A 26844-nucleotide genomic window follows, 5' to 3' on the forward strand; every position below is an offset into this window, starting at 1 on the left:
CTAATAAAATAGTTATGTGCATTCCAAATAGGATATCCCAATCAAATAAAAAGTCCAGCTTGCAACATTTATTTGTAATTGTTATCAAATCACAATGTTCCAAAATTTAGCTGTTATTTGAATTTTCAAAGCATCATTGTTTTGGCCCTTGAGTTAGCCAATAATAAATCTGCATCTATTTCCCATATTTGAAATGTACTTATCTCAGGTAAAGAAAATAGGATATCCTCCTGCCTTAAATCAACTTTGCTCTTGTTTCAAAAAGCATTAGCGTAATCCTGTAACACTCCATTTACTGACAACTATCATATTAAATTATATCTGAGGAGTCAGGGGAATATGTCAGCTTTGTGAGTTTATTTTTCCATGTGTTATCTGGAGATAAGTAAGGCTGTAATTCCATATTTCACTTTTTCTTTTATAGTTGTCTGTGGATATTGATCTGATTTGATGTTATATGTTTCTGCTCAAAGCCAACACATTTCTCTAATGTAATCCATTAAAAAGCAATATAATTGCCAGGTTTGAAATCTGAAGCCTCAGATTAAGAAATTCTGAGTACAAAGGTCAAATAAGTGAAAGGCTACCTCACAGACCCGTCCTGCAGGCAGAGAAAGCCTGATGTGTAAGACGAACACATGCCAGCTGTACCAATCAGCAGCTGATCAGTACAAATATTGCATTATCAGTCTTCTACAGCTGCTTATTAGTTCATTATTTCAGTGATACTGCTCCAAATGCTAAATATGACCAGGCCAAATGCTAAATATGACAAGGCTGGAAAATTTTACTTCTGCCACGAGCATCTTTAAATCACCTGATCTTTATCCTCGGTTCTATAGGCATTTTTATGAGGCTTAATTTTCCAAAATGTAACACCAAGGACAATTTTCTTCATGAACAGAAGTTAATTAAAAAAATGAATTATTCCTATATCTTTTACATTCAATTAATGCCTTGTAATACTAGTAAAATACGTCACTAATTCTTTCTTGCAGAGCTTGTCCACCATGCATGCAAATCAGATATAATTGGTGTTTGTCCAGCTTTGAACAACTGCTGGTTTTATCAACAAAAAAGAATGTGACACAGGACTTTCTAGTTCCTTCAAAAGTCTGTATGAAAACATCTTGCTCCTCACCTCATTTACTCTACAAGTACACAAATCAGTAATGTGATGATACAAAATATATTGAATAGCTAACATAGACAGTGCATAACATTGCTGTGATACAACTGAGGACAACATAACCCAAGATGCCAGTGCTCAAACAGTATACAACCGCTTTGGTTGGTTTAGTTGAGATTTTGTTTTAATATCTTTAGGCCGGAAACTGATTCACTGGGTGATTTGGTCATTGAGATGACTTACATTGGTACTTAGTTCTTGTAATAAAAAGCCTGAAGGAGATACATATAAATGTCATCCAGCCTAAGGCTCTCGCTGTGCCCTGACCGTAAAATTCAATGGAATAGCTTAGTAGATGCATTTTAACATTGAATGCAAATCTACAGAAGCAAGAATTTTAGACAGGAAATTAATAACGTATCCTCAGAATGACTATTCCATATTGTGATTCAATCCCCAATAAATATTATTTTCATTTCTAACTTGATGATTTGAAGTGCTATTATTCTTAAGGCTAACTGCATTCACCTGTTTCAGTCTGACACTATACGGGTATGTAACATTTTTATTTTATTTCAGCAGTGTAGCATCAGTGTTGTCAAAGTATTTACACTGAGTAGTAGTATTGCTGGCTGAGGTCATCTAAGTTTACTTAGACTGTTTTTACTGTAGAACAAAGTATACTGAATGTAGCTCCGCTGAGCAGCAGAGCTTAATTGGGAGTGATTGCAATTTTTAAAGAAAATGATTTTTAAGTGGCATTCTTGACTCTTGGACCAGGATTTTCTGTGCCTGTTGCGTTGGGCATGCTTGGTGGTGTGAGCGGACAATATGGTGAGAAGGCCACAAATTGATTTCGCGACGTTGTGAAACCAGTTGGCAATCGTCTGCTCCGCCCGCTAATGGAGGGCCGTGTTTCCTGCCATCGGACGTTGGGAACCTCATTGTAATACATCAGCATATCATTATATGGCCAGCCCACCGGAATCATCTGGGTCTGGGCCATCTGCCCACGTCGGTATGATTGCAAGCCGATGTGTTTCACAACAGCATATAAAAGGCCTGCACTCGGCGGGCTACACTTTGAGGGGAACTCGGAGGTGAATGCACAGCAATATTGTGCAGCGCTCGTCCGAGTCGCCAGTTGGACTTCAAGATTGAGGCAACTTTAGTGGGGGAGAGGGGAGGGGAGACAAAGGCTGCCCTGCAGTTGAGGCGGCTTTGCTTGGGGGGGCAAAGGCTGCCCTGCGGTTGAAGGCAGCGCACACCACATGCGGGGTGACAGGGTGTAGGGGAGGGAAGCGGCCACAAATTAGGGAAACCTTGTATAAAATGACCTTTCCTCTGCAGCTGAGACAGTTCAGGCGCAGCCACATTGATATGATTGGAGTCGGGCCTCTAGCTTATCTGCCCAAGCAACGCAGAGGTATCAAAGTGCCACCAAATGCTCCAGAACTTTTCACCCCTCAGGCACAGACTGCAAACTAATGAGGTGACTGCAGAACAGTTGGGACAAGTGCGCATGTTATTCAATCTCCTTGTGAAAGCTGGCCATGGAGCAGTCACTGGTGGAGGCACTCACAGCCCTTTGCAATGTCAGTATCCGGTTTGGACCAGTCTCCCCCATGGTTCAAGCTAACAGCACAGCTTTGCAGTGGGGGATAGAAGAACGCCTGTGTCTGAGCTGAGAGCACAGCATGCAATCCAATGGGCAAAGCTGTGCCAATTGGTCAGGTGGAGTGGGGTGGAAATGGGTGGGGTTTCGGGCAGCCATGCAGCGCACTAAACTTTTGCCATCCAAATGGTGGCCAGCACTCTCCACGATGCATTAGGGGGCCTTCAGACTTAACCAAGACAGGTTCTTAGCACACCCATGTTAACCCACGCATCTCACTCTTTCGCCTGCAGGAGGAATATATCAGGATCATGGAGCCTGATGATCTAGTTGTATGGCTCGTGGCTCTCATACAGAGAGAAAAGACGACAGAGAAGAGAGCCACTGAAACGCCTGGAAGTGCAGAGGGAGGAGCAGCACACTCTGGAACAAGGGGCGGCTGAGTCTCCCGCATGCGCCACTGAAGAGCTACAGCGAGTCATCGCTGGTCGGCGCCTAGCTAGACCCAGCGTCTATAGATGCCGCCTTTCATTCTTGCAGATGACTGAGAACCAGTGTCACCGAAGACTGCGCATGTCAAGGGAACTGCTCGGTCACATCTGCCACCTGCTGCAGGATTTGGTGCCACAGAGACATGGAGGGCATCTACTGCCAGTGGCCGTGAAAGCGACAGCAGCACTCAATTTCTACGCTAGTGGCTCCTTTCAAGGCTCCACAGGTGACCTCTGTGGGATATCACAAGCCTCCACCCACAAACATATCCATGAGGTCACGGATGCCATCTTCGCGAGGGCACACAACTTTGTGCATTTCGCCTGGGACCAGGACAGCCAGGATGCAAGAGCAATTGGATTTGCCCAGATCTCGGGTTTCTCAGAGGTGCAGGGTGCGAACGACTGCACTCACCTGGGGCTTAGATCACCACTGCAACACGCGCTCAACTATGTCAACCGCAAGCGTTTCCATTCACTGAATGTGCAGCTGGTGTGCAACCACCACAAACGCATCCTGCAGGTCTGCGCACAGTTTCCAGGGATTGTGCACGACTCCTACATTCTCAGTCGGTCACAGGTCCCTGAAGTCTTCCAGAGCCCACAGGGGCTGCAGGGATGGTTCCTTGGGGTGGATGGCTACCTGCAGAGGACGTGGCTGATGATACCTGTGCGGTGGCCTCAGACTGCAGCAGAGCGACAGTATAACGAGGCTCATGCTGCAACTTGGAGGAGAAGACCATCGGGATGCTGAAGATGAGGTTCTGATGCCTGGACTGGTATGGTGGGGCCCTGCAATATAATCCACATAGAGTGTCACGCATTGTCGTCGCTTGCTGCCCCCTTTACAACCTGGTGATGCAACGGGGAGAGGAGCTGGCTGAGGAGGAGATAGAAGATGTAGAAGTCTCTTCCAATAAGGAGGATGTCAATGGGGATGAGGGTGAGGGGGTCCTCAAAGGCAATAATGATGGGGATGAGGCCCTCACATTGGCCAGACAAGGCAGGCATGCTTGAGAGGCTCTCATAACTGCTAGATTTGTGGCAGATGATGATGACATGCAGTTAAGAGACACCATTAGATCCTTACATTGCACTTATGAATGTTCGACTCCGGTCTGGCTTATGGCAGCACACATACCCTGTGTGATAATGCTCCTCTCATGGACATGCAGTGAAGGCCCCAATAGTCACTCAATTGCAGGAGGATGATGACGACATGCAGTGAGGAGACTCCGTCGATCTTCACAGAGCATTTGAGAATGTCTGGCTCTTGTCTGGACGAGGGCAGCTCGCTTGCGCTCTGTGATCAGGGTCATATCATAGAGTTGCAGCCATGAAACTTTAAAAGCATCTGATCCTTTGTCTGCCTTCAGCACCTGACCCAATTCGGAGCACAGTGTCACTGGTCACAGATGCTGAAGAGATGGCGGCCAGCCCCAAACGTGCTGAGAGCACTGAGAGAGAATGATGGAATGCTGTGACTCCTGCCCACTACATTCTTGCAGCAATGATAAGCACCGTCGAAATGCAGGCATCAGTAATATGTCCAGGGGGTGTGAGGCCGGGCCATCGATTTGGTCTGAAGGCTGCACAAAGCACAGGGAAGTGGCCCTGGACTGAGGCACCTGCCTTTAACTTGTGCAGAAAGGTTTCACATCTATGTGACACGAACACTGCCCATCAGAACAAGGAGCTATAGGCAGAGAGACATTCTGCAGCCTGCTGACTGCCAAGCCCTGTCTGGGATGACCTTGGGCATCCTCTGGAGGGCTGAGACCTGAAGGGGTCCGGCCTGCTTTCAGGCTCCTGCTGTGTGGCAGTGGCACCCTCCTCGGCCTGTGGAGTTGGAGCTGCTGAGGTCACAGGAAGAGGGGATTCAAATGGGCCGGACACTCCCGGAGTCACCTGATGGATGGCCCGGGGAGGTGCACCTGCTGATCCTCCTCCATATGGGTGTCCAAGGGCCCTTGGCTGACTCCTTGAGGAGAAGGGGTAGCTGGAGTGAGATCGGGCTGCTCTGCAGACCTCTCACATATACACTGTTGGAGGCCGACTATGGCGTCAGTGATGGAGTTGAGCCCGTGCAGCATTGCAGGAGCAACGCCCTGGACCAAGGTCTCCATGGCAGCTGCCATCCTACTAGTGTTGACCTTGGTGCACTGGCATGCTGGCGCTATCACCTCAGCCTGAAGGCGCACGGACTCCTCCATTGTGCCTTGCAATCTGAAGAGTGCAGCGGACATCCCTTCCTGATGTTCCCAAGTTTGCCTTTGCAGCTTCAGCAACTGTGACATGACCAAGTCCAGAGGCTCATCATCTGACTCGGACTCAGCAGATTTCTGGCCTCCTACTGTCCTCTGAGTACCGGGGACCTGGGAAGTCCCTGCCTCCGCCTGCTGTGGATCAGATAGTGAGATGTGCTCACGAGATTGTGATCCCGAGGCTACTCCAAAGCTAGGTCCCACCAAGGTGTATGTGTCTCTGCGCTGGTGGAGGGTGTGGGTGAGCGCTGTGACAGGACTTCAAGGGTGGGTGCCTTCAGATTTCTCTTCAGAGGTTTCTTCTGGGCTTGGTTGGAAGCCCTGGGTCATGGACTCCATCAGCTGTTTCCCAGCTGTGCCTGTAAAAGCAAGGAGAGATAATTAGTGCATGGCAGCGGCCTGTTAAAGAGGACACGTCACGCACAGCATGGCTGACTGATGGATGTTGCAGTGTTGGGTCCTCACTTGCTTGAGCACCACCAACCTCACCAGCAGCACAGGAATGGTCCAGATCCTCGCCGGCCAGCTGGATAGCTCTGTTTTCAAAGTCCGTGTGGACCTTGATTTCAGGCATTCCTCCACCGGTCGCAACCTCTCCCTGTTGTTGTATGCCAGCTTGTCCTGCATAAATAGAGATGGAGAGAGTGTAAATGGGACGTCTGCCAGGCCAGATGATAAGTATGCCCGTCATGTGTGGGTGGTGAGTGGATGGTGATGTCCCATGAACTGACAGTGAGTGAGGTTCCTGTGGATGTGAGTGTGTGAGTTGAGAGTGATGAGAAGAGTAAATTACCCTGGCGGAACTGAGGAGACCATTCATCCTATTGTGGTACTGGGTGGCTATCCTCTTTTGCACGGCATTGGACTGACCACTGCTGCCACCACTTCCCAAGCCAGATTGGTGATGTTACTGCCCATCCTGCGGCCAGAGCGGGGGGTAGAAGACATCACGGTCAGCCTCTCCTACATCCAAAAGGCACTCAAGGGATGTGTTATTGAAGCGGTCTTGGCGGGGGGGGGGGGGGGCTGCAGTCTTTTTGCCTTTCAGGGCCATGTATTCCATGCAGCAGTTCTGGGCTGGAAGCACTGGGATGTGTGCGCACGGCTGCACTTTAAATATGGCATCCGGTGTGATGAAGCGGCGAGGTGATGGCGTGGCAGGCGAATGAGAGTCCACCTGCCTTGGAAATGGTGTATTTCCTGGGAATGCATAATTAATGTGGCAGGTTTGGGACCTTACGGCCATTGTGGCCAGCAGGCAAAATGTCGTTTTACTCTCCTGCTTTCGCACTTAGTGCAAATCTAGGCTGATTCCTCCCTTGGTCTCCATTACTATAATTTAATGAAAACAACCAGCATGGATCTACCTATAGTGAAAACAAGTTTGCGAGATGCTTCAATAGCTCTACATGGGTTGGATCGCTGCAATGTTGCTTTCTCAATAGAGAATGCTGGATCTCAAAATATTGACAAATATCACATTTACTGCAAATTCTTTTTAGTTTTCTGGACACATTTGTGTATTTGACTTTACTCCCCCTATCTCTGTAATCTCTTCCAGCCCCATAACCATTTGAGGTATCTGCAGTGCTTTAATTCTGCCCTCTTGAGCATTTCCGATTTTTATTGCTCCACCATTGGTGGATGTGCTTTTAGTTACAAAGGCCCTAAGCTCTGAACTACCCTCCCTAAACCTCCCTTCCCTCTCTACCTCTCTTTCCTCCTTTAAGTCACTTTGGCCAAGTTTTTGGTCATCTGTTCCAATATCTCTTTAAGTGGCACAGTGTCAAATTTTGCTCAATAATTCACCTGAGAAGCATTTTGGGACATATTATGACGTTAAAGGCATTATATAAATGGAAGTTGTTGCCCTACCAATAGTGATTATGCTTCAAACCCAGAAGGTAAAAAACAGTTCAGACCAATTTCCCAGGTTTTACTGGTGTTCCATTTTAAGGTATACACGACCAGTTCGGACCAGTATTCTTATTTCCCAGTTTTTACTGTATTTTCCTTCTGGGCAAGTACTTCGTTGCCTGCAAGTACTTTGATACGTCTGGTTTATTATGAAAAGTGCTATATAAATGTAAGTCTTTCTTTCTTGTTTTTTCATTCATGAATACACTAAAATAATCAGAAATATAAAATAATGTAGAGATACAGATGATGTGGAGTACCAGAAAGTCCTTAGAACTAGTTATAGAGGACTTTACACAGAAATGTGACCAGTTTTAATATTTCCGTTAGCAGGAAATTCCTTAGGCAGGATTTTTGGATGGCGCGGATTCTCACCTCGCCATCAATTGGCCACTTAAGGGCCTCAACTAGGGCGTATTTCTGCCCTAGGTCTCACCCGCCAAATAAAATTGTGGACAAGTCAGGGGCAGGTGGGAGGGTGGTGAGAAGGTCACCCAGGGAATTTTACAGGTGCTCCCTCTGCACCCCAGTCAGGGTAATGAATAGAACAGAAAACCACCAACCAGTGGAACAGCCAATCTCATCTACTAATCACAAATGTTTCTATATGGCATGCTCCATAATACATTATACACTACATAGAACTGATGCATTGTAATGCATTCATATACAATGACCCAGATCTTCCAGTCCCTGGATAGTTGGAGACCGGACATACCCTGGAAAATGCGCTATGGGATCCCTCGGAAGTCCCAATGCAAGGACACCGCTGGAATTGCCCAGGAAGTTTGAACTTCTGATGGGCGATTTTCCTGCTCCCTGTGACCCTCTGAAAAAGACTCCAATTTTGAGTTAGAGTCTAAGAACATTGGATGGTTCTGACAAACTTACCAGGGAATGTTAGACAGAAAAAACCTAGTCTAACTCCTGGGTAACTATAAAATGACCCCCAATCACTCACGCTGACCCTCTGACTCCCCCCTTGACCACCCCCCTCAACTTTCCCCTGATCCCCTGACTAACCGCTCCCCCATGGACTGAACCCCAAATTCCACAGCTATCCAGAATCCTCCACCCCAACTATCCCCCTGAAACCCCCCAACTACCCAACCCAACCTGACTAGCTCACGACCTGACTCCCCTCAACCCAACCTGACTAGACCCCAACCTGACCTGGCTAGCCCCCGAACTGACCTGACTAGCCCCCAACCTGACGCGACGCCCCCGCCGACCTGGCTGGCCCCCAACCCAACCAGACACCCTGACCCGCCTACCCACTCACCCACTTGCCACCTTACACGCCTCACCCACCTATCCACCTGAAACCTTACCCATCTCACCCACCTACCACCCTACCCACCTGCCACCCTACCCCCTTACCCACTTACCTTACACACTTACCTTTTCTTCATAGCTGTTTTCAAAGTGGCTTTGATACATTTAAACTGTTTACTTACCGGAATACGGCAGCTATTGCCATAAAAAGGGGGTATGGCTCTCCACATGTTCTCTGCACTGCTCCCTCCGAGGTATTCTGTACTGGGGCAGATGTGGAGGTTCCTCCATTGGAAGATCACTCATATATTGGAGGAAGGTAAACGTGCATTTTTTTGTCTGATCAGGGTTGGAAAAAGATTTACGATCCTGATTGGAAGATTTTGGCCTTTACATCCAAAATATCGTAATCATAACACAAAGTAAGTACTAAATAATTAAACCCATTAATTCTATTATATATTTTCTGCTACCACTACTCTAATAGCTTTAAATTCAAATTATTCTAAAGCCCGTGAACAACTCTCAAAACACAAGGCTTCTTTTTCAGTTACTTGTTCCAATTTACGGAGTCAGCTCTCATCAATTAACCACTGACTTACTCTTTCATTGTGACTAAGTGACTAATATCTACATTGGCTCCAAGAAAGACACTTTTCACAATCAGTCAATAATCTGCTAAGTGAAAACACATGCAGGGGCTTATGTGATGCCTGTGAGGGGTCCTTATTGAATGGAAAACAGGTGTGTGAGTTTTGTGCCATGTAATACCCCATTTACCCCCGAGTACAAAGGTTACACGACTAATGGGTGCCTTGTGCTGCACAGGGAGAGCAGAGTCACAGGCCAAGGTTAAACATCTGGGACATATTTCACATACTTGCAGCATATGCTTCAGCTTCAATTAAAATGAGGCTTTGGCACATTTATTAATCTTTTACTTTCATCTTTTAAAAAGCCTCTGACCTGACCTTAATATTTTTCAGCATGAACAAACAGAGGAGTAATGAAAAAGAGTTTCTACCTGCTAGCACTAGAATAGACAAATTTGTTGCACAGTGAACTCCAATTTATTGTGAAACTACAAGAAAAAATAATGCCTGTAAAAAAGGAAAAAAATCCCTCCGGAGTCATGTGCAGCAAATATGAAATCTTTTAACCTGACTACTGCATTCGATCGTGGTGAAGAAACATTACCTTTATAAATCCAATCCCAACTTCCCTACTGCACGCTACACATACCCTGCAGGTCCTCCATACACATGTTAACAGTTATATTAATATTAATACCACAAATAAAAAGATAATTAACAGAAGGTTTGTGAATGGTACTACTGTTAGGAAGCAGGATAAAAGAACAGGTTGCCACTTGTCCCCATCTTACATTGTGGAATTAAATTCTGTGTGAATCAGTGCTCCAGAAAGGCTGACTTTGTTTCCCTTAACTACAATTTGCTTTTGGCTTCATGGTGGAACTGATAAACTATATTGTGCTGCTGAGAGTTAAGGTGTTGCTTCATGTCTGTATTTTTTTCTGCAAGATGACTTTCTCATTTTGACCAACCTGTAAAGAGAATGCGTTGAGCAAAACTAAATGTTTCACCATGTTGAAAGGGGAAGGAAAGATGGTAGATGGCACCTCTGGAGATATGTGATTATGGAAACCTGGGAGCAAATTACCAGGTATCATTATTAGATAAAAGAAGAAGAAAAGGTCAAAATGTCGGAAATAATATCTATAACAGTATCACACATTTGAGCTTTTAATCTAGTCCTAATAGATGTCTTTCATTTACAATTCTAGAGAGGACATTTTAAAATTCTTTCATGGGCCTGCATTTTTCAGTCAGCGTGCGGGGGCGGGCTAAACACGCTGGCGCGTAAAATGCTGTGCGATGACGTCAGGCGTGCTGCCTCGTGATGTTTTGTTCGGTAGCCATGTGCTGGAGTTGGCTGCGCGCCCGCCAATATTTAAATGGCCTATTAAGGCCATTAAGGAATTAATTAGCATCATTATTGTTTACACTGCCTGTCCAACCTTAAGGTTGGCGAGCAGGTGAAAAGCCCAAGCAGCCTTTACATTTTTTAGGAAACCTCATTCTCGAGCGAGATGAGGTTTCCTAAAGTTTTTATTTACTAAGTAAAAACTTTTTCTGAAATATTAAAACATGTCCCATCTCGTGTGCCTCAGGGAGATTGAAATGCTCTTTCATGCCCCAACTCTCCCTCCTCCCCCTGCCCACACAGGTAGCGCTGAGCGTTACGGCTCGCGTCTTACACTGGGCGGGCCTTAATTGGCCCGCCCGCGTAAAATGGTGGCGTGGAGCTGATCGCAGGCGGTGGTCAGCTTCATGACCGCCCCCGCCCACTCCTGCCGGCTGAAAAATTCAGGCCATGGTATGTGGGCGTCACTGGCAAGGCCAGCATTTGTTGCCCATCCTTAACTGCCCTTGAAGTGAATGGCTTGCTAGACCTTTTCAAGTGGCAGTTCAGACAGACCAGCTAAAGATGGCAGATTTCCTTCCCTAAAGGACATTAGTTAACCAGTTGGGTTTTTATGATAATCGATGATAGTTTCATGGTCACCATCACTGAGACTAGCTTTTAATTCCTGGATCATTTAGATCCTGGGTCTCTGGATTATTAGTCCAGTGACATTACAAATTTGCCACCTTTCTCCCTAGCATACCAAGTGTATGATAATATATAATAATGTATATGTTTTACAGGCTGATTTTCTTTTTAGCTTAAAATTCATAGAATCAGAGAAAAATACAGCACAGAAAGAAGCCATTGAGCACATCATGCCAGTGACAATTCTTTTAAAGAGTAATCCAGTTAATCCCACATCCCCGCTCTTTTGCCATTTCCCTGCAATTTGTTCTCCTTGAAGTATTTATCCAATTTCTTTTGTAGGCTATTATAGAATCTGTATCCACACTGTTTCCAACAGTGCATTTCAAATCCTAACCATTCACTGTGTAAAAAGGCTTTTCCTCATATCGTTTTGGATGCTTTTGACAATCTCTTTAAATTTGTGCTCGTTAGTTCTCAACCCTTCAGCTACTTGAATAGTTTCTCTTTATCTTCTCTATCTAAACCCATCATGGTTTCAAAAACCCAATCAAACCTCCTCCTAGTCTTCCCTGCTTGAAAGAGAACAGCCCCAGCTTTTCCAGGAGCCACATAACTGCAATTATTCATCCCTGGAATCATTCTAGTAAATATATTCTGCACCATTTCCAAAGGTCACATCCTTACTAAAGTGTGGTGCCCAGACTTGGATGCAAAACTCCAGCATAACTTCTTGACTTTTGTCCTCTTTGGGTGGAATTGTCCTTTCCAGGGGGCTGGAAGCGAGAGTGTTTTCAGTTGTGGAGCCCAGTGGGAAATCGCGCTGAATCACAGAATGCTGGGGTTTTCCCGATGTTTCTCACGGTGGGGAGGACAGGATGTCACACGCTCTGCTGTCATATCTGAGCGCCATATTTAAAAGGCGCTGGGACAGCTCCACATACATTCAAGACTCCGGCAAGATTTCAATCTCTCCCCTGCCACTTTTGATGTCTTTGTGCCTCTCCACCCCGTCTTCTTCCCCTCCCAACCACAAAGTCCATCGATGTGCCCCATTACCTGCTGCAGCTGTACATCGGTATATCGATGCTCCAGCTGCTCGATGGTCCGCTTGCTCGATGGCCCAATTGCTCGATGCTCAAGCTGCTCAATGTTTCACTTGCTCGATGGTCCACTTGCTTGAAGGTCCAGCTGCACGATGGTTCATTTGCTCAATGCTCCAGTTGCTCGATGGTCCACTTGCTCAAACCCTCTCGATGGTCTACATGCTGCTCCAGGGTCCATCATCGCGAGACTTCACCATATACTCCAGGCCTCCATCCAGGCAAGTCCTGTCATGTGCACACCACATTAATCTGGACGTGTTCTGAACCGATGTAAAACCCTGCTGGCGGGGTGGGTGATTGGAGGGTGGGCAGGGGTGAACAATTCTGGTTAGGTGTTCATTTGAATCCCAACAATGAAATGCAAAACAGTTTCCTGATGGTCTCTGGTGGGAATGGCAACCTGCCATGATGATTGGCGCCTCAGGTTCCCACCATCGGGAAATCGATTTTTCAGCTCCTGCCATATTGTCCGCCCCACCTGCCATGGACCCCGTTGCTGGCAGGAGGGGACGATTCCGCCCTTTACCTCTATTTATGAAGGTCAGGATCCCAAATGCTTTATTAATTGCTTTGTTAACCTGTTCTGTCACCTTCAAATATTTGTGAACAAACACCTCAGATCTCTCTCTTCTTGTACCTCCTTTAAAGCTATATCAATTGGCTTGTATTCTCTCTCCTCAAACTTCTTACCAAAAGTTTTACCTCACAGCTTCCTGTATTGAATTGCATCTGCCCATTTCAACAGCCCATGTCCGCTTGAACTCTATTATGATCTTTTTCATTGTTTACTAGACTTCCAAGGAGTATTTTGAAATTTTGCTGTACCACAACACTAAATCATTAATAGGTCCAACCAACTTCAGTTCTTTGACTTTGGGAAACAGCAAGTGCAGCAGGGCTTAAAAATAGTCAGAGAGAGTGAGACTTTCACTTTGGGAAACAGTGAGAGCAGTGGGGCTATCCTGTAACCAGGAGACAGTCAGAACCCACATTCTAAAAGAAAAATCAACATGTGGCATCACAGGGAAATAGAGTATTTCCTAGTTATCTTACCTTGGAGAGTGGCAAGAAGGAGCAAGATCTGAGCGGGGCATAGAAAGTGGTAGAGAATGCAGTATTTCACTTGAAGAGCAGTTGGGAAAAGCAAGGGCTGAATTGGGCAGAAAAAGCAGAGGAGAAAGTGAGACTTCAAGTGGAGAGCAGAGCAGCGGGAATGAATGATCGCTCGGTGGTGCATAAAAAGTGGCCAGCGGGAATGGAGCACAAGCAGAGTGTGAAAGTAATGTCAGGAATAAAAAGTGACATCAGCACGTGGGAAGGAGCTGTTTGAGGAGTAGCTGGTGAGAAATTATACTTTCTAGTTTCCAATTTATGACAACTAGTCTGTAAAGTAAAGGCAAGGCAAGCCAGGGCAGCTTGGCTGAATGGAATGCACATCCTGTGTCATGTGGGAAATTATGGATGCTTTCCATGTCCTAGGCGACCACGTGTACAGGAAGTGTCAGCAGCTGCAGAAACCGGAGCTCCAGGTTTCAGAACTCGAGTGACAGCTGTGGCACATCTGTGAGGCTAAGAACTATGTGGATAGCACATTTAGGGAAATGGTCACACTGTAGGTTAGGAGAGTACAGGCAAAGAGAGAATTGGGTGACCACCAGACAGTCTAGGAGGACCAAGCAGGTAGTGCAGGAGTCCCAAGTCCATCACACTCACCAAATAGTTTTCCGGTTTGGATACTGGTGAGGGTGATACTTCCCCAAAGGAGTACAGCCATAGCCAAGTCCATGGCACCATGGGTGGCTCAGCTGCACAGGAGGGGAAGAAGAAGAGTGGAAGAGCAATAGTGGTAGGGGATTCAATACTTAGGGGAACAGACAGACATTTTTGTGGCTGTAGACGTGACTCCAGAATAATATGTTGCCTTCCTCATGCCAGCGTCAAAGATATCATTGAACAGCTGCAGGATATTCTTATGGACAGAGGATGTACAGCTAGAGATCATGGTCCATATCGGTACCAATGACATAAGTAGAAAGAGCGATGATGTCCTGAAAGCATATTTTAGAGAGCTAGGAAAGAGATTAAAAAGCAGGACTTCAAAGACAGTAATCTCAGGATTACTCCCAATGCCATGTGCCAGTGAGTACAGAAATAGAAATATAGGCGAAAGAATGTGTAGTTGGAGAGATGGTGCAGGAGGAAGGGCTTTAGTTTTTTGAAGCATTGGGACTGGTTCTGAAGCAGGTGGGACCTGTACAAGGACGCGTTACACATCAGCAAGGCCGGGACCAATATCCTCACAGGGAGATTTACTAGTGCTGTTGGGGAGGATTTAAACTAGCTTGGCAAGGGGATGGGAACCTGAAAGGGAATTCAGATAGGAGAGAAGCAAAGGTGGTAATGGTAGGAAGAAAAGTAAGAAGTGAAATTGGAAGGCAGCAGAAACAAAGGCCAGCATCAAAAAATGGAAAAATGTTACAAAGGCAAAATTAAAGGCACTCTATCTGAATGCACGCAGAATTCACAACAAAATAGACGAAACTGAAGGCACAGTAGAAGTGAATGAGTATAATCTAATTGCCATTATGGACAGGCAGTTGCGGGGTGACCAAGGCTGGGAACTGAATATTCAAGGGTATTCGACATTTAGGAAGGATAGGCAAAAAAGAAAAGGAGATGGGGTAACAGTATTAATAAAGAATGGGATCAGTACTTTAGTAAGAGAGGATCTTAGTTCAGAAGATCAAGATGTAGAATCAGTTTGGGTGGAGCTAAGAAAGAGCAAGTGGCAGAAAACATTGGTGGGAGTTATTTATAGGCTACCAAACAGTAGTGATAATGTAGGGCATGGTATAAATCAGGAAATTAGAGGTGCATGTAACAAGGGTAACACAGTAATCATGGGGGACTTGAAACTACACACAGACTAGGTAAACCTAATAGCACTAAAGCTGTGGAGGACAAATTCCTGGGATGTATATGATGGGATTTTCTAGAATAGTATGTTGAGGTACTAACTAGTGAACGAGCTATTTTAGATTTAGTATTATGCAATGAGAAAGGACTAATTAATAACCTCATTGTAAAGGAGCCTTTAGGGAAGAGTGACCATAATATGACTGAATTTTGCATTGGGTCTGAACTTCCACGCAGTGGCAATCAGAGTCGGATTGCCACTCCGCTCCTAGTTGTTACCTCAAAATCATTTTGATCCTTCCTCGCCCGACCGGGCAAGAACTGTGTGGTGCAGCATGCTCCTGAGGTCTTCTGTTGAAAGCTGCAGAGTCTGATGCAAGGAGTTCAGAACTTTTTAACAGCAGGCTCGATTGGCTAAATGGCCTACTCCTGCTCCTTGTTCATATGTTCACTTGCTGCTGTAAATCAGGTAAGTTTAAAGGTCCCGCCATTTTCTAGCCAGAGAGAAGGTAGGTTTGTAAAGTGAGTGGGTAGGATTTGGCAGGGGTGGGGGGATCAGGTTGTCTGAGGGGGTGTGCAGTCGGGGGTGGCCAGGCGGCCCAGTGGGTATGTAGTTGTGGGGGGGGGGGAGCGCTGTGTGCAGTTGAGGGGAAAGGTTGAGCGGTCCGGGGGATGTGCAGTTGTGGGTGGGTGGCAGTTGTGGGGGGTGTAGTCAGGCATTCCGGGGGGTGTGCAGTCAGGGGGGTGGGCTGTTGGGGTCAGGAGTGGACGGTCCGGAGAGGTGTGCAGTCAGGGTAGGTAGTTTGGGCATTCGGGGGATGTGCAGTCAGTGGTGGGGGAGGGGATTCAGGCAGTCCGTGGGGGTGTGCAGTCCAAGGAAGTGGGTCAGGTGGTCTGTGCAGTCGGGGGTGGGAAGGTGTGCAGTTGGTAGGGGGTGGATTCAGGCAGTCTGGGGGTAGTGTGGTCAAGGCGGGGGTTATGCAGTCAGTGGGAGCGGTATGCAGTCAGGGAGGTGGATCGGGCAGCCTGGTTTGGTCAGTGGGGAGGGCGCATTGGGGGCTATTGGGGGGGGTAGTTGGGGGTTCCATGGGAGAATCAGGGATTGTGGTGGGAGGGTGGGGGATCGTCCAGGGTGGTCACTACAATAGTTACCCAGAAACTAGAAGTGGTTTTAATTCTTCTAACTGTTTCTGGGTAACTATTGCTGTAAGGCAGTCGGAACCATCTGAAGTTTGTGATTCTAACTGCATTTTTGGATATTTCCCAGTGCAGGGTAGTTGTCCATTGTAAGTGTGAATTTCCCAGGCAATTGTCATGCAATCCTTACCTGGGAACTGCCAGGGTGTGGCGGGGGGCGGGTGTTACTCAGCACTTCTTTAGGATACGGCCTATATACACTGCCCCAGAGCTTGGAAGTTACGGGACATTATGTTTGAAAGTAATGTGGTTAATGCAAAACTAGGATCTTAAATCTAAACAAAGGAAACTACGAATGTTTGAGGGACAGATTGACTGTGGTAGATTATGAAACTACATTGTAAGGCAGGATTGTAGACAGGCAATGGCTAGCATTTAAAGATACATGGTTTACAAAAAATATTAGACATAAAATCTCAACGGGAAAAGTAATGGCTTTTTTGAGGTAACAACTAGGAGCGGAGTGGCAATCCAACCATGGCTAACATGAGAAGTTAAAGAATGTATTAGATCAATGGAAGAGGCTTATAAAGTTGCCTAAAAAATAGTGAGATTGAGGATTGGAAGCATTTTAGAATTCAGCAAAAGAGGGCCAAGAAACTGATGAAAAAAGAGAAAATAGAATATAAAAGTAAATTAGCGAGAAACATAAAAAACGGGCTGTAAAATCTCCTGTGGGTATGTAAAAGGGAAAAAATTAGCAAAGAAAATGTGGGCCCACTACAGGGAGAGTCAGAAGTTAAAATGGGAATAAGGAAATGACAGAGAAACAAAACAAATACTTTATGTCTGTCTTCATGGAGGAAGATACAAAATACCTCCCAGAAATACTAGAGAACCAAGGGACAGGCGCGAATGAGGAACTGAAGGAAATTAGTATTAGTAAAAAAAGTATTACTGGGGAAATTAATGGGACTGAAAGTTGGTAAATCCCCTGCACCTGATGATCTACATCCCAGAGTGTTGAAAGCAGTGGCTGTGGATATAGTGGGTGCATTGGCGGTCATCTTCCAAAGTTCTTTAGATTCTGGAATGGTCTCTGCAGATTTAAAGGTAGCAAATGTAACACCACTGTTTAAGAAAGGAGGGAGAGAAAAAATGAGGTACTACAGACCTGTTAGCCTGATTTCAGTAATAGGGAAAATGCTAGAATCTATTATTAAGGATGTGATAGCTGGAAACTTCGAAAATAATGGTAGGTTTGGGCAGATGTTAGGAATACATATCTCCAAGAACGATGTGTTTTTTTAAAAAAATGTAAGGACATTGAATTATTTGGGAATAATTTCTTGGGAACTAACTTGGGTTTTTTTAAAAAAGGTTATAAGTTCACTTTGGACTGTGAGCAAGAAGCCCTTTCCAAGAAGTCACATGATTTCAGCTAAATGACCAGCAAGGCACCTAAGGAGATAAGAATAACTTGTTTACTGGGGCTTTAATTGCTGGAGAAAAAAAGCACTGTTTTAGAGGCCCTGTAGTTTTACTGGAAATCACCTGACTGAGAGGAGTTTCTGTTTTAAACTTGTGTTTTGGACTCAGTTTTGGGAATAAACCGAAAGGGGAAGGTTGTACAACTCGCTCTCTCCCTGCCTTGCCTGAATTCTAGTGCAGTTATCAGTATCCAGCTAGAGATCCTCATCTCAGTATAACTCATCTTATTTGGAAGCCTCAGAAGCTGAGCCGAGAGAGAGATTCCAAGGACATCGATTCCACTCTGTTCTCCTCCGCCCAGAAGCTCCTTTGGAAAGAATTACCAGACAACTAATATGACCAGTGATCTGTCTTTGCATGCAGGAATACCAGATTGATAGTGTCAAAACCCTCTGAACTTTATCCTTTTCCATAAAGTTTTCCTATTGGCCAGAAGGTCTTTTTCCCTCCAACTTCTGCAGAGACTCTATTTGTTTTGTCCTTTGTGTGTATATGTATGTATGTGTGTGTGTGTGTGTATGTGTGTTGGGATTTAAAGGGGTACATAGTTACACTTCCAGATCACCAATTGTATGTTAACCAGCTTTTGCAACTTGCTTTTTAAAAATTAAGTTTTGTTTCATAACAATTCAATCATTCAGAGCGTATTGAAAAAAGCTGGTTTAAAGCTTCATGTATTCTGGTTTGAACAATAGCGAAAGTAAACAATTAGCCATTTTGGTGAGTGAATTAAACATTTACACTTATGGTGCGACCCGTGGAGTAGTTGGGCTGGAGAAACTGTACTCCTCCCGTCCCGGTCATAACACAGAGTCAACATGGATTTATGAAGGGGAAACAATGTTTGACAAACCTGTTGGAATTTTTTGAGTATGTAACTAGCAGAATATTTAAAGAGGAACCAGCGGATGTGGTGTATTTGGGTTTTCAGAAGGCTTTCAATAAGGCCCCACACAAAAGGTTAGCAAACAAAATTAGAGCACATGGGATTGGGGGTAATATACTGGCATGGATTGAGAGTTGATTAAAGGAGAAAAAACTGAGAGTAGAAATAAGTGGCTCATTCTCAGGTTGGCAGGCTGTGGCTAGTGGGGTCCCCTGCAAGGATCAGTGCTTTGGCTCCAGCTATTCACAATATATGGCAATGATTTGAAAGTGGGGACCAAATCTAACAGTTCCAACTTTGCTGATGACACAAAACTAGGTGGGAATGTGAGCTGTGAGGAGGGTGCAGAGAGGATTCAAGGGGATTCACGGCTAAATGAGTGGGCAAGAGCATGGCAGATGGAACATAATGTGGAAAAATGTGAAGTTTTCTTTTTTATTCATTCATGCGATGTGAGCATTGCTGGCTAGGCCAGTATTTATTGCACATCCCTAATTGCCCCTGAGAAGGTGGTGGTGAGCTACATTCTTGAACTGCTGTAATCCATGTGGTATTGATACACCCAGAGGATTTTGAATCAGAGACAGTGAAGGAATGACGATATATTTCCAAGTCAGGATGATGAGTGGCTTGGAGGGGAACTTCCAGGTGGTCATGTTCCCATGTGTCTGCTGCCCCTGTCCTTCTAGATGGTAGTGGTCATGGGTTTGGAAGGTGCTGTCTAAGGAGGTTTGGTGAGTTCCTGCAGTGCATCTTGTAGATGGTACACACTGCTGCCACTGTATGTTGATGGTGGAGGGAGTGAATGTTTGTGGGGCGCCAGTCAAGCGGGGTGCTTTGTCCTGGATGATGTGGAACTTTCTTGAGTGTTTTTTGAGCTGCACTCATCCAGGCAAGTGGAAAGTATTCCATCATACTCCTGACTTGTGTCTTGTAGATGGTGGACAGACGTTGGGAGTCAGGAGATGAGTTACTCACCATAGGATTCCTAGCCTCTGACCTGGTCTTTTACCCACAGTATTCATATGGCTAGTCCAGTTCAGTTTCTGGTCAATGGTAATCCCCAGGATGTTGATAGTGGGGGATTCAATGATGGTAATGCCAATGAATGTCAAGGTCAATGGTTAGATTCTCTCTTGTTGCAGATGGTCAATGCCTGGCACTTGTGTAGCACGAATGTTACTTGCCACTAGTCAGCCCAAGGCTGGATATTGTCCAGGTCTTGCTGCATTTGGACATGGACTGCTTCAGTATCTGAGGAGTCACGAATGGTGCTGAACATTATGCAATCATCAGCAAACATTCCCACTTCTAACTTTCTGATGGAAGGAAGGTCTTTGATGAAGCAGTTGAAGATGGTTGGGCCAAGGACACTACCTGAGGAGCTCCTGCAGTGATATCTGGAACTGAAATGGTTGACCTCCAACAACCACAATCATCTTCATTTGTGCTAGAACAAGTGGAGAGTTTTCCCCGATTTCCATTGACTCCAGTTTTGCTAGGGTTTACGACTTTGGTAGGAAAAACTCAAACGTAGGGTATTTCTTAAATGGTAAGAGATTGGGAAGTGTTAATGTCCAAGGGGGCCTGGGTGTCACTGAAAGCTAACATGCAGGAGCAGCAAGAAATTAGGAAGGCAAATAGTATGTTGGCCTTTATTGCAAGAGGATTTGAGTGCAGGAGTAAAGATGTCTTGCTGCAGTTGTATAGAGCCTTGGTGAGACTGCACTTGGAGTATTGTGGACAGTTTTGGCCTCCTTACCTAAGGAACAATATATTTGCCATAGATGGAGTGCAACGAGGGTTCACCAGGTTGATCCCTGGGATGGCGGGAATGTCCTAGGTGTAGAGCTTGAAGAGACTTGATTGTATTCTCTAGAGTTTAGAAGAATGAGACGTGATCTCATTGAAACATACAAAATTCTTATAGGGCTGGCTTGGGAGGGAGGGCCAAGAGCCAGGGGATAGAGTCTCAGAATGAAGGTAGGCCATTTAGGACTGAGATGAGGAGGAAATTCTTCAGTCAGAAGGTAGTGAATCTTTGGAATTCTCTATCCCAGAGGGCTGTGGAGGCTTAGTCATTGAGTATGTTCAAGGCTGAGATTGACATATTTCTAGATATTAAAGATATCAAGAGATATGGGGATAGTTCAGGAAATTGGCATTGAGATAGAGGATCAGCCAGAATCTCGTTGAATGGCAGAACAGGCAAGAGGGGCCAAATGGCCTACTCCTGCTCCTATTTCCTATGTTTCTTCAGTTGCTTCATAGATCCTTCATAGATCTTCATAGATGTTCCTTCCATCATAAGGTCAGAAGTGGAAATGTTCACTGATGATTGCATGGACTTCAGTTCCGTTCATGAGTCTTCAGATAATGAAATAGTCCATGCCCACATGCAGCAAGACCTGGGCAATTATCAGGCTTGAGTTCATATGTGGCAAGAAACATTCATGCTATACAATTGCCAGGCAATGACCATCGCCAAAAGAGAGAGAATCTAACCATCTGACCATCTTCGCTTGACATTCAGCAGCATTTTCACTGCCGAATCCTTCACTGTCAACATCCTGGAAGACTGAAAACTTAACTGGAGCAGCCACATAAATACAGTGGCTACAAGAGCAGGTCAGAGGCTGGGTATTCGGTGACCTTTCCATATCAAATAGACCCAAATCAGGAGTGTGATGAAATACTCCCCACTTGCCTGGATGAGTGCAGCTCCAACAACATTGTAGAAGCTCGATCCCATCCAAGACAAAACAGTCCATTTGATTAGCACCCCATCCACCACCTTAAACCCGGGACTCTCTAACAGCACTATGAGTGTATGTGCACCACACAGAGAGCAGCGGTTCAAGAAGGCAGTTCACCATGACCTTCTCAAGAGCAGTTAGGGATGGACAATAAATGCTGGCTTTGTCAGTGAAGTTGACATCCCATGAATGAATAAATTAAAGGAAAATCAAAAACAGCAGTGATTTTAGTGCTGAATCCTAAGAACTCCACTGTACACCTCCTTCCAGTTTGAGAAACAGCCATTCACCACAATTCTTTGTTTTATATCCCTTAGCTAAATTTGTACCCATGCTGCCACTGCCCCTTTTATTCCATGGGCTTCAATTTTGCTAACAAGGTAATTTATGAAATGACTTTTGAAAGTCCACATATATAATCTATGCACTGCCTTCATCCACCCTTATAATGCAACTGAGACCTTGGGAAAACAACTGTGCATTTCGTTGTTGATGATGTAGCCAGTCCTCCTGTAAAACATCTGTACAGGCGTTTTGGCCAGAATGCGCAAGCAGGGTAATAGCAGAGAGATAATTATGGATGGACAACGCTAGTGAAACATGCTTCTGTTGCCAGAACAGTTTATTTACTGGTTCTGAACATTTTGGAAGATACAATAAAACATGAATCTTCCAAGCCAGTTATCTGGCAAATTTATCCTGCGGGCACAACTGGCTGCACTAGCCAAGAGGTAGGTGGCATAGTGGTATTGTCGCTGGGCTAGTAATCCAGAGACCAAGGGTAATGCTCTAGGCCTGGGTTCAAATAAAAATCTGGAATTAAAAGTCTGATGATGACCATGAAACTGTTGTTGATTGTTTGGGAAGGGAATCTGTTGTCCTTGCCTGGCTTACATGTGACTCCAAACCCACAGCCATGTGGTTGGCTCTCAAATGAACAATCCCATGAACAGATTTTTAAAAAAGAACCAATTCCTAAAGATAAATATAAAAGCAGCTTATGTTTGTGCTCCTTGTTAATCATGGTGGTGTTACCAGTGCTGCAGTAACCTGATTTCATGCCTACTAGTACTGTTTAAAAAGACACTTTAACTTGTTCCACAGCCACCACAGCTTCCCAGGGAGCCACCACTAGCATTTGGGTAAGGTGCAGACAGATTTTAAACTGGGTTGGAAACCAATTATATCTACCCAGAATCTGATTTTCTGTTCTTATTACAACACACTGTCAGTGGAATTGGGCAGCATAATAATGCTCATTTTTATCAATACCTTATACCATGAAACACTGGGGGGAAGTAGGACTTAGATGGACTTTAAAAGGGTCATTAGTACATTAGAATTTTTTGCACTTTGGGGAAATTTATGGATCAATAGTTCTCTTGAATTTGGGAAATTTGCATCACCGATCCAACTGTGAAAGCAGACCAGTGGCCCACTAGTCAGCAAGCGTGCTGTGTTGTTTGGTAAAATAGGCAGTTATATGAGACTGGGAGGGGTGCATAACATCCCAGAACCTCTGCTTTTCCTGCCAGTGCCAATGTTGCTCATGAAGTGATTCAAAATCTTCTACTTAGTGGGTGACTTGATATCTTATATGATTTACTGAGTATCAGCCATGTTAGAGTAGCTTCTGTAATGCAAACTAGCTGCTGATGGAGATTTGAATGCTTATCTATTCAGCTTACTCACATTGTGGATAAAAAGGTATGTTGGGTGGTAGTGGATTTTTCATCTGTACCAACAGCAACAGGTCCGCTAGTGTTTGCCTTTTGGTTACTTGCATCCAAAGAGTTACATAATGTAACATTATGGGCGGAATTCTCCCGTCCCGCCCGCGGCGGGTTTCGTGGCAGGCAGCAGCAGAGAATCCAGAGGGAGGCAAAAAATCGGAAACCCGCTGTTGTAAAAACAGATCCCAATTCTCCCGATGGTGTTTTCATGGTGGGTCAGTTATCCTGCCATCTGGTGGCGGGAATGCAATTTGCATTCATTAGCATGTCATGAATGCTCATTAAAACAGCTGCTCGTGGGAATCTTGCCACGCAATAGGTTGGGTGAGATGCATGTCCTCTGTGTGTGATGAGCCCTCCCCAGAAGGGCCAGAGGATGGATTGTGAGCAACATGATAGATTGGATGGTGGTGATGTGAACATCTCGGTGAGAGAACGAGTGTTGATATGTCCGCCCCGCTAATGGTTGTGTGAGATTCCTGAAAAGAGTAGCCGTTTAAGTGCATGGTGCATTGATAAGAGTTTGATATTGGAGGGTGTTGAAGGGTGACTTACCCAGGTGGAGCAGATGAGATCATTCAACCTCTTCCTGCACTGGGTGGCACTTTGGGCGTGGTTGTCAGCCACACTGACCTGCTCCGCTACGGTGTCCCAGGCCCAAGAGGTGAGGCTGCTGTGCTTCTTGCAGCCATCCGTGGGGTAAAGCATGTGCCGTTGTTCCTGCATCCCTCTGACCAAGGCCTGGAGGACCTGGTGGGTGAAGCAGGGTGCAGACTTCGTCCTGAGGCTCTCGGCCTTTCTCTTATGAGTTTCAGACATTTCTGGTGGGCTGGAGAGATTGAGATTGTGTGTTGGACTGGCGCCCGGACCTTCGAACCTGTCAGCTGATGGGCAGGCAGATGAATCAGCTCCCACCCTGTGAGATGATTCAGAGCAAAATGAGTGTCTGCATAATTAATGTCATTCCAAGTGCAGAATCAGGCACGAGTTGCCACCATTATGGATGGCAGGCTGGGCACTGTCGAAACTGCCCACCACCACATTTAGTTTCGTTTGGGAGAATTCCACCCTGTATTTTAATTTTACTTCCCAGTAACCAACTTCAAATGATTTCTGGAGCATCCAATGCGACAAAAAGTTTTCCACTGAACATCCTTGTGCAGCAGTATAATGGAGCATTACTGCCTGTCAGCCTCAGCACTGAATGCTCCTATCACTAAATAAAGGACCTAAAATTAAGTTAAGATAACACATGAAATTCAGCATTTGTAATTCAAAAATGATGCATTCTGCAGTAATTTCAAAGTAATAATTTAATTCATTTTTCAGAATTTGTTTTTTAAAATTTGTTTATGGGATGTGAGCATCGCTAGCTAGGCCAGCATTTATTGCCCATCCCTAATTGCCCTTGAGAAGGTGGTGGTGAGCTGCCTTCTTGAACCACTGCAGTCCATGTGTTGGAGGTACACCCACAGTGCTGTTGGGAAGGCAACTCCAGGATTTTGATCCAGCGACAGTGAAGGAATCGCCACTGCAAACTGTTGCAAACTGTTTGAGCTTTGTAATCTATGGTTTCTGATCCCTTCAAATGGATTACAGCCTTCCTTCAATTCTACAATCTAGAGAAAATTCACAATCCCACACTCCCAGCAGGGATCTTTGCTTGAAGGGTTGAAGAATTGGCATTACAGTACTATAACTGATTTTCTGCTTCCCTGCTCCCAAATAGTGCCCCAAAATGAAATGCAATACAGAGAAAACATGGTTGCTAATCCTATGCTCCCATTTTGCTCTGGACATCACTGCACAGCAGCCTCCTCCAATCGTGTTAATAATGAAGGAAAATTCAGGAACTACTCAGCAGGTCAGGCAGCACCTGTTGAGAAAGAACGAGAGTTAACATTTCGGGTTGATGACCTTTAGTTAGAACTGGAAAAAGTTAGGGATGATGAAACAGGCTTTCAGCAAGCACAGAGGCAGGGCAGGTTGGGGGAAGAGACAATGAAGAAAAATCTTTCCCTTTGTTCTTCATTGCCTAACCTATAACAAATCTTTCCCTTTGTTCTTCATTGCCTAACCTATAACAAATCTTTCCCTTTGGTTATAGGTTTGAAGGCAGGCATGGTTAAATGATGAAAGGAATGAATGTGCAAGGCAAAAGGGGATGGCAATGGAACAAGTAAAAAATCAAAAGGTGTGTCTGGAGTAGGTCCAAATAGGAATTGCAGCATCTTCACCAACAGCTGCAGTCTGATGAAATCAGAACAGAGGTTATGATCTGAAATTGTTGAACTCAATGTTGAGTCTGGAAGGCTGGGGAGATAAGAGCATGCTTGCATATCTGTCCTCCCCTCCACTTAGCTCCTGTTGTCTCTGGTTGTGTGTGCCACCTTGGCCTGCAAGAGAAAGAGGGGTGTGATTGAGGTTTTTTTTATATTCATTCATGGAATGTGGGCGTTGCTGACTAGGCCAGCATTTATTGCCCATCCCTAACTGCCCTCTTCAGAGGGCATTTTTTGAGTCAACCACATTGCTGTGGGTCTGGAGTCACATGTAGGCCAGACCAGGTAAGGACAGCAGATTTCCTTCCCCAAAGGACATTAGTGAACCAGATGGGTTTTTACAACAATTGGCAATGGTTTCATGGTCATCACCAGACTTTTAACTGAATTCAAATTCCACCATCTGCAGTGATGAGATTCAAACCCAGGTCCCCAGAGCATTACCCCGGGTCTCTAGATTATCAGTGCAGTGACAATAGCACTACGCTACCACCTCCCCCCAGTGTTATGCAATATATTTGGGTGACGTGATTGCAATGGTTTAATAGCAAGGTGTACAAGCTATGATGAGATGTGGATGTGAGGCTTGTAACAGTGTTATGTGTGTGTGGCTGAAGTGAAGCAGATACATGTTAGATATGAGTCCTGATTGATAGAGATAGCTGGTACATGAGTGAAAGTAGGTGTGGTGATTTGAGCAATGGATGGTTAGTGGTACAGTTGGCTGGGTATGGCATTTGAAATTGCATTCACTGACCTTTCCCATGAGATAATTAAACTTCTTGTGACACTGCATCCTGGTCTTCAGGGCTAGACTCCTGGGAGTGACCTATAGATCTATCAGCTCCCACTGCTTCTGGAGGGCCCCGTCCTGTGGACACAGGACATCTTTCCTTTTCACCTTCTCGATGAAAATTTCAGTGCAGTGTCAGAAAACTTGGATGCCTGCACTCTTCTGTGTTTAGTTGTTCTTCTGTCGTCTTCAGGTTAAATTCATCTCACAAAAGCGGCAGAATTTTACACCTAATTGGGCGAGAAGGTGTCGGGCGAGTGTCCTGACGTCATCCCGCCCTCACGCGATATTTTGTTGATGGGCACATGCAAAAGTTGGAAGCGCGCCCGCCAACAATTAAGACGGCAATTAAGCCCATTGATGGCGCAATTGTCTCCAATTTTTCATGGCCCGTCCAAAATTATGGTTGGCGGACGGGCGAATCGGCCAGGCAGACTTTGCGTTTTTCATCAAACCTCATCCAAGGGTGGGATGAGGTT

At 45.3% G+C, this 26844-nt stretch overlaps 1 protein-coding gene and 1 long non-coding RNA gene across 10 annotated transcripts in view; both read right to left on the minus strand.

The window, feature by feature from the left end:
• mctp1a (multiple C2 domains, transmembrane 1a) overlaps nt 1-26844 on the minus strand; it is a 576914-nt gene that overhangs the window by 80064 nt on the left and 470006 nt on the right. The window lies entirely within an intron of this gene.
• Nucleotides 8137-9793, minus strand: LOC144694800 (uncharacterized). Its single transcript, XR_013579827.1, has 3 exons — nt 9716-9793; nt 8874-9030; nt 8137-8245 (listed from the first exon to the last, which is right to left on the minus strand). It is a non-coding gene; the product is annotated as an uncharacterized LOC144694800 (long non-coding RNA).

Source organism: Cetorhinus maximus, chromosome 2 (genome assembly GCF_964194155.1).
Source record: "Cetorhinus maximus chromosome 2, sCetMax3.hap1.1, whole genome shotgun sequence".
Lineage (NCBI taxonomy): Eukaryota > Metazoa > Chordata > Chondrichthyes > Lamniformes > Cetorhinidae > Cetorhinus > Cetorhinus maximus.